Below are 10,138 nucleotides of genomic sequence, written 5' to 3' on the forward strand. Positions count from 1 at the left end.
CCCTTTTAGACTCAGAGCATGATCTTGAGGAACTCTCCCGTCCCCATTCTCATTAAATCCAGCCACCATAACCATTTTGTGTAAGTAGAAAAATCTTGTTGTAGTCTTCTACATCCTGCTACAATGACTTGGCCAAACCAATGATCAGAAACAAAATTGAATATATCTTCCCCCTACCACCAATCATCCTATGTTCTTGATCAGCCACCATCTACCATACCTTTCTAATGCCTGACAAAATTGTTTATTTTGAAAATGACCTAACTATCCTCATGGAGATTGTTAGCGAAAGTACCAAACTTCCCTTGAAATGTTTTGTTGTTCACAAACACATATAGTTGAGAACTAATGTGATCTGATCTATCTACTTGTTTGTTTAATATAGACATGTTAATATACAAAGCCAAACACCCAAACAGAGAACGTACATAAAAACACAGAAGCTGTCCAAGCACTATGAAAAGATGGATTTTCAAGTTTGGAAGACGAACAAATGGCCATCCCCATGTGGAAGTACAAGTTCAAGGCTGAAGAATGATGAAAAGACCTCTTGAAGACCATGCATGTAGATTAGGAAAGCGGCATTTAGAAACTTATCATATGTGCAAAAGGGACTCTTTGGTAAGTCTCTAGGGATGCAAATGGAATTTCAAAAATATTTTTCGAAAGCCCTAAAAAGTCTCATGGTCTATGTGTTGGTCAACCATGATCTAATTAAACTTGATCAACTGCTAGCATTGTGGAGAGCTTATGGTACATACCATAAAAGCCCTCTGGTCAACCAATAAACCAAAAAGCCCCAAGGTTGATGGTCAGGATCAACCATTAATTGACTATGGAGAAAGATGGCTTTCTAACCACTACAATGAGTTGATCAATGGGAGATCCACAAGGTTGACCATGAGTCCAATATATGAACATTTTATATCTGTGCAAACCATTTTGGCTGAAACTTCTAGCTATAAATAGAGGTCATTATGACAATTAAAGATACGGATTCCAAGGAGTAAACCTCATTATTGTGCCATCATTATAGCCTTTTAAACTCCCTAATATCCTAATCCCTTTGGAGAATCATTCCCTCTTCCTGAAGATGGTAATAGTTTTGATCTAGTAGAGTTCGGAGAGTTGAGGGTAATCACTCATTTCATTCATTCCATTTGAAGGGAAGTGCCAACCCTAAGGTCTTGCAAGTGTTTGCTATTTTCTTTTTCTTTTTTTCATTTATTTCATCAAACAACACGACTAAAAGGATTGGCTATGTCCATGAGGTAGGTCTAATTGAAGCTCTTAGTGGCAATGAATTGGCATGGTAGAAGCTTTTTGTTTCAAAATTGCTATTGACCTATTTAGTGCTTGTTTGGTATAAAAGAATGGCTGGATAAATGATATGGATGTTTTTCAAAGTTACTGCTTGAACAAACATTAAGAAATCATGAACAAAAACTGAAGACAATTGAAGGAAGACAAAGATTTAACATGGCTCACACACAAAGTGGTGTACTATGTCCACAAGCAAAGAAGAATTTCCACCATGTAGGAAGAAATTTACAATGGAGATTTCTCAGCCAATTGCCAAAATGGTGTTATTAAAACTCTCACACAAAAGCCTAAGATGAAATCTCAAAAATCTTACAATGACATAATTGGAGAACATAGGTACATATTTATAGATATTGATGGAGTAAAAAGGTCGACCATTTGAGTCCCCCACCAAAACATGGCAGTGAGCATCCATCTTCAAAGTCGTGTACAAGAGTTTGGAGTGGCTCTTTGCTATACAATGTAAAGGAATTTCTGATGCTCTAATAGTGTTTCCTGCAGCTCCCAATGGAACCCAAACAGAGCAAGCCATAAAATTGTATCGTTGATGCTGACTCAGTTCCTAAACTTTATCAAAGTCTTTGTCTCACTCTCAATACTATCTCCAGAACAACTTCCATGACATAGAGTGGGAGTACTTCTGAGCTGATTAAGAAGTTTTGCATTAAATCAAACTGCAGCAGCTACAAGTCCTTGAAACCCTGACCTTTTAGCTAACAGATCACTAATGATCAAATTAAAAACCGTAGTACCATACAATCTTTTATCTGTAGCCGGCTTAGTGACTCCCCCTCCTAGGATCCCTACAAAAGTATAGTGGTTGTTAGAATCAACACCAAATAATTAATGTCAGAAATAGAATTAGTTCAAAGAAGACCAAAGGTGTGACATGTTTGACAAACCAATGGGATGTGGAAAATTTTTCACTAAGTAACAAAAGAATATTACGGTGGCCCAAGTCGCACTCATCATGGATCTGAAAAAGGTCCATTCGACTCACCACCAAAATTAGTCTGGTGGGTCAATATTGACTGTGATTCACTGTCTATGGCCAATACGAAGGGTTTTAACTGTGATTCTCTAGTAATTTTATGCAGGCCTTTGTTGTTGTTGTTTATGGTTGTGTTGGTTATGTAGCTTTTAATCTTATTGGCAGAGTGTAGATTCTTAATTCCCATCCTTCAACTTGGTTTCTAAATCTCTGAAGACTTTGGTTTCAGCCACGCAAGTTCTCTCTTGTTGTTAATTATGATGTGCAACCGATCAGAGCTTATGCTTGAGGTTGTTGTCTGGGAACATTGAAAACAAAGCAGGGTTTGATCTTTCGAACATTGAAAACAAAGCAGAGTATGAAACTGTTTTAAAAACAGCAGGGCTTTCAATCGGCATCATCACATTGTTAAAGGAGTAAAGCCGTGTTGCTCGGCTTTCTTTTGCTGATGTTGTAAAGAAATTGTTGGAGTTTAAAAAGGACCGTCCTGCTTATATTTCTTCTAATCCAGCAGTTCTGGAGAGATATGTGGTGGTCCATGGACAGATAATATTGCAGCAGTTTGCAGAATACCCTGATGAACAGATCAAGAAGTGTGCTTTTGTGACTGGTCTCTCGATTAAAATGGAAGAGAGGCAACACACAAAACTTGAAGTAAAGAAGAAGGCTGTGATAAAGCAGGAGACCAACCTGATGCCTCGAGCAGCAATGGGACCTCTGGTGTCAAAAAGGAAAGCAATGGAGGCAACAACTACTCGGCTAATAAATAGAATCTGGGGTGAGTAGTATTCAAATTACTCTCCAGATGACATGAATGTAGATAACATCGATCCAAAAGAGGAAGAAGTTGATGAAGAACAAGAGGAGACTGAAGAGGATGAAGATGAAGAGGTGGAAGAAGAGGAAGTATCAGTTCCTGAAAAGGTGACTCCAAAAGCTCCTTCATTCAGCCGAACTAAATATAAGTCCAAGATCAAGCAAATTGAGTAGGATGGTGGGCCAGTTGGAACAACATGTTCTAGTGAGCCTCTTTACAGGCAGGCAATTATTCGTGGAGAAGTAATTGCAGTTGCGAGTGCTATTTTTTCTGGACGTTGATGATTCAGAGGAAATGTTACCCATATATTTTGTGGAGTACAATGTTCGAACAATGACTAATCCCCAGTGTATGTGCACCTGCAAGAACAGAAACCCAAGGTCATGTGCAAGGTTAGAGTGCAAACAACTATGAAAAATTTTAATTTAAGTGCTCTGATTACCCAAAATGGCAACAGATTCTTCAAGGTTCATCCCTTTGATGGAAAAAAGATGAAGCATGGTATCAACTCTGGTGCTTGGTGGGGGAAGAGAGGCTTCAGCAAGTTTATAACTCATTGTAGTGGAGTCTCTTCTACCCAGAGGAACCCTTATTATTGGACCTCCAGAAACAGAAACAGCCTCTCTAGCTGCCAACACAAGAATGTCTGCACAAGAAACTTGCCCAGGAAATTCTGCTTCAACCATTGATTTTACTGCTGCAATTGTCTCTGTTTTTCGAATTCCAAAATTCTTACTAGAAGCCGTCTCTGATAGCATTTCCCCATTACTTGATTCAAGAAGAATGGAAGCATCACAACCCTGAAGAGATTTTTGATTAATTAGAGAACATAATTACTTAGTTATATGCAGAGTGAAAAGAGAGAGAGAGAGAGAGAGAGAGAGAGAGAGAGAGAGAGAGAGAGAGAGAGAGAGAGAGAGAGAGAGAGAGAGAGAGAGAGAGAGAGAGAGAGAGAGAGAGAGAGAGAGAGAGAGAGAGAGAGAGAGAGAGAGAGAGAGAGAGAGAGAGAGAGAGAGATACCTGGACTTCATGGAACATTAACCTCAACAAAGCAGCAGGTGAAGTTGGATCTTCAAGAAAGATTGGTGCAAGTGCTGTCTTCACAATGATCTCAACTTGTGGACATGATTTTTCATAGAAATAATATGAAAGTTGATTTCCATCAACACCCAGAAAGCTATAAAGGAAACTGAAAGGGAGAATGAAATCTTTGTAGTGAATTCTTCCAAGAGCACATTTACATACAAGGGGCTTCAGTACAAAATTCATGATTTTGTATATGTAAGCCCTCATCACTTTGAGAACAATGCAGAGGACCAGGGAACTTTCAAAGGTGGGAGAAATGTTGGCTTAAAAGCTTATGTTATATGCCAGCTACTTGAGTTTGATGTCCCAAACATATCCAAAAAACCTGACCCAAAATCAGCCAAAGTCAAAGTCATGAGATTCTTCAGACCAGAGGATGCATCGTTAGAAAAAGCTTACAGTTCTGACAATAGAGAAGTAAGATTCCTGTCTTCTTTGTTTTTTAAATCTTAGGCACAAATATTTTCAGATTTGCTCTATTAGATTTCTTGCATCAGATGATAATTGTGAGTCTGTTGTGTTCTGTGTGATTCAACACCAGGTCTACTATAGTGAACAGAAGCTTACATTGTCTGTTGAGGTGATAGAAGGGAGGTGCGAAGTTAGAAGAAATATAGATGTACCTCCTTCACATGGCCTTGCTATCTTTGTACATATATTCTTTTGTGAACATTTATACGAACCTGATACAGGAGCCGTCAGGCGGGTAATTCATCTGTTGCTAACTTGTCTCAACAATACAAATCTTTTAGTTGGTACTAACCCTTCATTAGATTTGTCATACAAACTCATTTTGAACTATGTTGAAGTAGTTGATGGAAAGTCTGTTTTGTTTTTGCTATGGTCAAATTAGCATGTTCATGTTGATTTGATGATATTTATCTTTGTGGACAATTACCAACTAATATTAGACTAGACTCATCAGAGGTTGGTGAATCTACATCCAGAAAGAGGAAAGGCAAGAGCAAAGAAGGAGAAAGTGATCATGGTGTCCTTGACAAACAAGTAGATGCATTTGAGAAAAGTCGCTTAGCCACTCTAGATATTTTTTCTGGTTGTGGTGGCTTGTCTGAGGGACTAGAGAAATTTGGTAACCTTCATTTAACAAGGGATTGCTGAACTCTGATCAAGAAATATATTCTAGTTTGTTGGCATTGGAAACATTTTGGATTGTTGGTATTTGTATTATTGAAAGTGGCACATTTACATTTGTAAAATTGAATTTGGATTGATGGAATTGGATCTTCATTTGTAAAATTGAATTTGGCTTTTCGGAACCTTTTTTTTTTTTTTAAATTAAAAAAACTTATCCCGGCATTTGTAAAATGCTGGCATAGGTAACATATGACGGCGTTTATTAAAAACGCCGATAATAAACATAAAAATATAATACCGGCATTTATAAAAACTGATGGCAAAAAATAATGCTAAAGTCTACGGCGATGCCGCAATAAATAACTTTTAACGGTGTTTGTAGAAAACGCCGGCAAAATAGCCTACAACAGCATTTAGGGAAACACTGCAATAAATAATTTTTATCGGCATTTTCTAAAAACGCTGGTAAAAATAGCCTACAGCGGTGTTTAGGAAATGCCGTAATAAATAACTTTTAATGGCGTTTTAGAAAACTCCGGCAAAAATAGCCTATGGCGGCATTTCCTAAACGCCACAATAAATCACTTTTAATGGCGTTTTCATAAAACGCCGGTAAAAATATGTCGTTGTAAGGCACCATTCCTAGCGCTTGCATTTAGTGCCGCGGTAACAATACAGCAATGTTTTTGCGGGCGTTTTTTGCGGCATTTTTTAAATGCCGGGAAATATTTATAGCGGCACTTTTAAACTTATGGCGGCGTTTTGAAAACACCGTTGTAGGCCTTTTTTCTTGTAGTGATTAGGTAATATTTCATTCATCATAATCTTGGTTCGTGTTTTGTATCTCAAACGTTGGGTCAAGGATTCTCTAGGTACCTTTTTTTTTTTTTTATCCAAGTTAGTTTTAGGGGTCTACAAGACTTAGTTTCTTGGGTTTATGTCCCTTGGCAACCCTAATAGGTGTGCATGTGATTCGGAGTCTTTTAAGGCCTCACACATACATTAGGATACCTATCCTTCTTCTTTGTTCCTGGTAGGCCCCCTCCCCTTAGGTTTCTTCCTAGTTCAGCAAAGGTGTCTAAAGGCAATTAATGCACTGAGCACCACTAGTCGATGGGTGACATCGATCGCCTCATCGTACCACTTTCTTGATGCCTTTTTTTGCAGAAGAAAAGGAAGATAGATGCTCAGTGTGCTACCTCGGCCGATGGTCTCATTAATCACCTCATAGACTAGGCATACAATGTAGTTAGGCTTTTTTGTAGGATAAATAAGCTGGTAGATGCTTTTACACCCCCGACCTACCGGCATTTCGTCTATATCTTAGTTCTTTATGCAACCGCCTTCCTCTTGTATCCTTAGTTTCACTACACAGCACCTCCCATTTCGCCTCTTTTGTTCAAGAAGCATTTCCTGAAGTGAAAATCTTTACTTGGATCTTAGAGTGGTTCATCGTCGTAATCGGTAGTTCCCCTTTCCTGCCTATTTCCATGAAATTCATTCATTTTCCTTCTTGATTCTATCCTTCATTTGTTTGATCCTAGGTTTGCATTTTCTTCCCTTTCCTGCCCATTTCCATGAAATTCATTCATTTCCCTTCTTGATTCTATCCTTCAGTTGTTTGATCCTAGGTTTGCATTTTCTTCTTCTTCTTATTTTCTTTTCGCTTCATCCTTAGATGTGTTTATTTCTAGTTGTTTATGTGTTTTGTTATCTTACAGCAACTCAATGCCTTCCCCTTTCCTCAACTCTCCTCTTAGGCTTCAATGGCAGCTCAAGGAGGTGGCTGTGGAGAACTTTGGCATGGGCATTGTGCCATGGTTTTTAAGCCCCACCTATTCCGGAATCAAGAGGCCAACAACCTATACCTTGCTGTTTTTGAATATGCTATGTTTGATTACGGGGGTGATGTAGTGTTGTTTGTTGTTGCATGTATCGTGTGGAGGAGTGATTCACGGCTCTTGCTTCGGGTCTTGCTTTCTCTAAACAAGCATTGCTATCCTTGCCTGGTTCACTAGTTCTACAGTAACATGTGTATGTCTAGGACCTTAACAAGTTCATTATCCAAAGTTGTGTGAAGGAACGTCCCATCTTCTTCACCTAGGAGCATCTGGCTAAAATGCTTCACCTCTCCCTTAATGGTGAGATGAGGCGGATTCCTTCTCCTCCCGATTTCGGTTATTGTTTTGATTGGCAAGAGCACGAGGTGATTTATTCTACTTTGGACAACCATTCAGATATGACACACAACAATTATCCAAAGCGGGTCATCAAGACAAGATCTCACTCATGCAGGCTTAGATCACTTATACTCTATACGTTGGTATGCCACTCAATCTGTCTTATATCCTAATGCGACACTTTGAGAAAGCTAGAGTTAAATTTGCATACATTATGACCATTTCCAGAACCCATTGGGTTGGGACCCTCTTCACTCAATATATGCCCTTACTAGAAGCAGCACTATTTTGTATCATTGGTGCAGCAAACCATATGCAATGCAAACAGTTGATCCAATTTCTGATTTCTGAGGAGCATATCATAAAGTAGCAATAGTGGGCGGCACATATTTAAAAGCATTATGAAGATTGAATTGCCAACAATTACAGCAGCAAATTCAACGGTTACAACATCATACTTATCTACAATAGCAATGACAGCAAGACTTGAAGCAATTGGCTGGTGCAGGGATGGATTATAAGAATGAGTGAAATTATGTAACTTACCTGGTAAATCATTGATCCAATTGTACAATTTTCTTTTAGTACACCTTTGATTCTTAACCGCTCGAAGGAAGCAATTCTCCACTTTTTTCCCACATTTCGGTACATTCATACTCCTAAATTAAACCCTTACAAAAAGTAACACTGAAATGAAAACAAAAATAATATTATGGAAGTAATGAGCAAATATCATCATGTAATAACTATATACTATACTGTTCGGATTAGAATTGTCAGCTTGTTTACCTTGACCTAAGATTAGAGAGAATCTTTTTCCATGAAATAAATCCTAAAAATCATATGCATTTTCATGAATTTAATCATGTCAAAATTGAACAACAACAAAGTAGTAACTGAAAACAAATGAGATCAAACACAACAGGTAAAGAAAAAGGGGGGGGGGGCAAAAAAGAGATGGATGGTTACCCCCAGTGAATCTTGATTGCAAGATAACTTACTAAAATCCAAAGTGTTCATGGGAGGTTTATGAGGAAGGCTCACTATATAGATGGAACTCAGTTAATGTGAGTGCTAAAATCTTAAAAGTATAGCAACATATATGGAAACTGATAGAAGGCATGGTCCTCCAAATAAAAATGCATTGATGGTCATTGGTCGATGCAATAAAAGCAAAAGTGGAAATAAATTGGCATATTACTTCAACTTTAATGGCCTATTGAATAGTATATTAAAGAAATATTAATTAATTTTATATTACTATGAGAAAAACATTTTTAAAGTTTGAAGGGTATTAAACCTACATATTGAAGGATGTGGAAGTAGAGTATGTGCAAATAAATAAATGGTGCATTCCCCCAAATCGAAAACAAAGTATAGTGATTGGTTGTTACAACGGAAAGGATGATCGAAATAATTTGCAGATTAAAACAAATTTAATGATTTGCGGAACACTATTTAAAAAAGAAAGAAAAAGAAAAATGAATCATTTTCGATTACTATAAAATAAATATCTTACCACTTTAAGGATGAATGTAGTGGATCTTTCCTTGTAGAATATCTAGGAGAAACCACCTCCCGTAGAAGTCAAATGGTCTTCAAAAGAGAGAGTGCACAAATATTCTCTTAGATAAGATACTATTCTTCTCAGGGAAGGAACATAGAAAATAAATTAGAAAAGAAACAATTAAAGGATGGGTAATTGTTTGGCTTCACTTTGATTTGTTGTCCAACAGTTAGATTTAATTTAAAGTGTATGTTTTATATTATTCTAATAAGCTAAACAATTTATTGAAATAAAGGAGAAAAAGCTACAAAAATTAAGGTGTGAGTGCTGCAACCGACCCATGCAAAGGATGAGGTATCACACTAATGATCCCTTCCCTTGGCTTCATGTCATTAGGGGTGGTCTATTTGTGTCCAGGGTTATGAGGTTCACTACTTAAATTTTCTTTATCAAAGAGGCTTTTTCTTTTTCTAGCAGAAGTTCATTTGTGTTGATGATGAAAAGCAAATACAAAATACCAAAAAAAAAAACTTATATAAAGTGGACTACTAATTCCACCCAAAAAAAAACTAGAACAACTCTTCTAAAGATCCTATCCAAACCTGTATTGAGGGCACCAATTTGCATCCCTTTCCATCTCCCATAAGTTACCCTTAGCAATCTTTTGATCACATCTAAGGATTGTTCTTTTGCTGCCAACCCTACTAAATAATCTACAATTGGATTAATCTCTCTAAAACAATGGTATATCCTCCATGTAATCATCCCTAAACAGCTCCTCAAACTCCATCGTTGCAAAATGCACCACAGGAGCTGTTCTTTATTGACCAAGCAAACCAGTGCCATCTAGTCACACTCAACCCATATTTATCAATTACTATCTCTCTAGCTTTTTCAAAACCCTGTCACTAATGCCTCAAATTGTGCTTAGAATTTGTCTTGATCCATAAAAAAGATTTGAACACAGCCACTGTTTGATGTCGTTCCTTATTATTCACCCTTTGCCAGCCAACCCTAGATTGCCTAATGAGTAATCACCAAGATTCAATTTATACTAGACTTCCAAAGGTCTCTGTCAAGCACCTCTGATGGAGTGCCCTAGTGTTAACATACACCTGCACTCCCAGTGCTCTTATGAC

General features: G+C 37.6%; 1 pseudogene; it reads right to left on the reverse strand.

Moving 5' to 3' along the window:
* Window positions 1-3,428: 3,428 nt before the first annotated feature.
* On the reverse strand, window positions 3,429-4,424 carry LOC149011407 (peroxidase 29 pseudogene; annotated as a pseudogene).
* Window positions 4,425-10,138: the final 5,714 nt, after the last annotated feature.

The sequence above is a fragment of the Hakea prostrata genome, chromosome 7, assembly GCF_041222555.1.
Source record: "Hakea prostrata isolate BN-2017 chromosome 7, UWA_Hpros_2, whole genome shotgun sequence".
NCBI lineage: Eukaryota > Viridiplantae > Streptophyta > Magnoliopsida > Proteales > Proteaceae > Hakea > Hakea prostrata.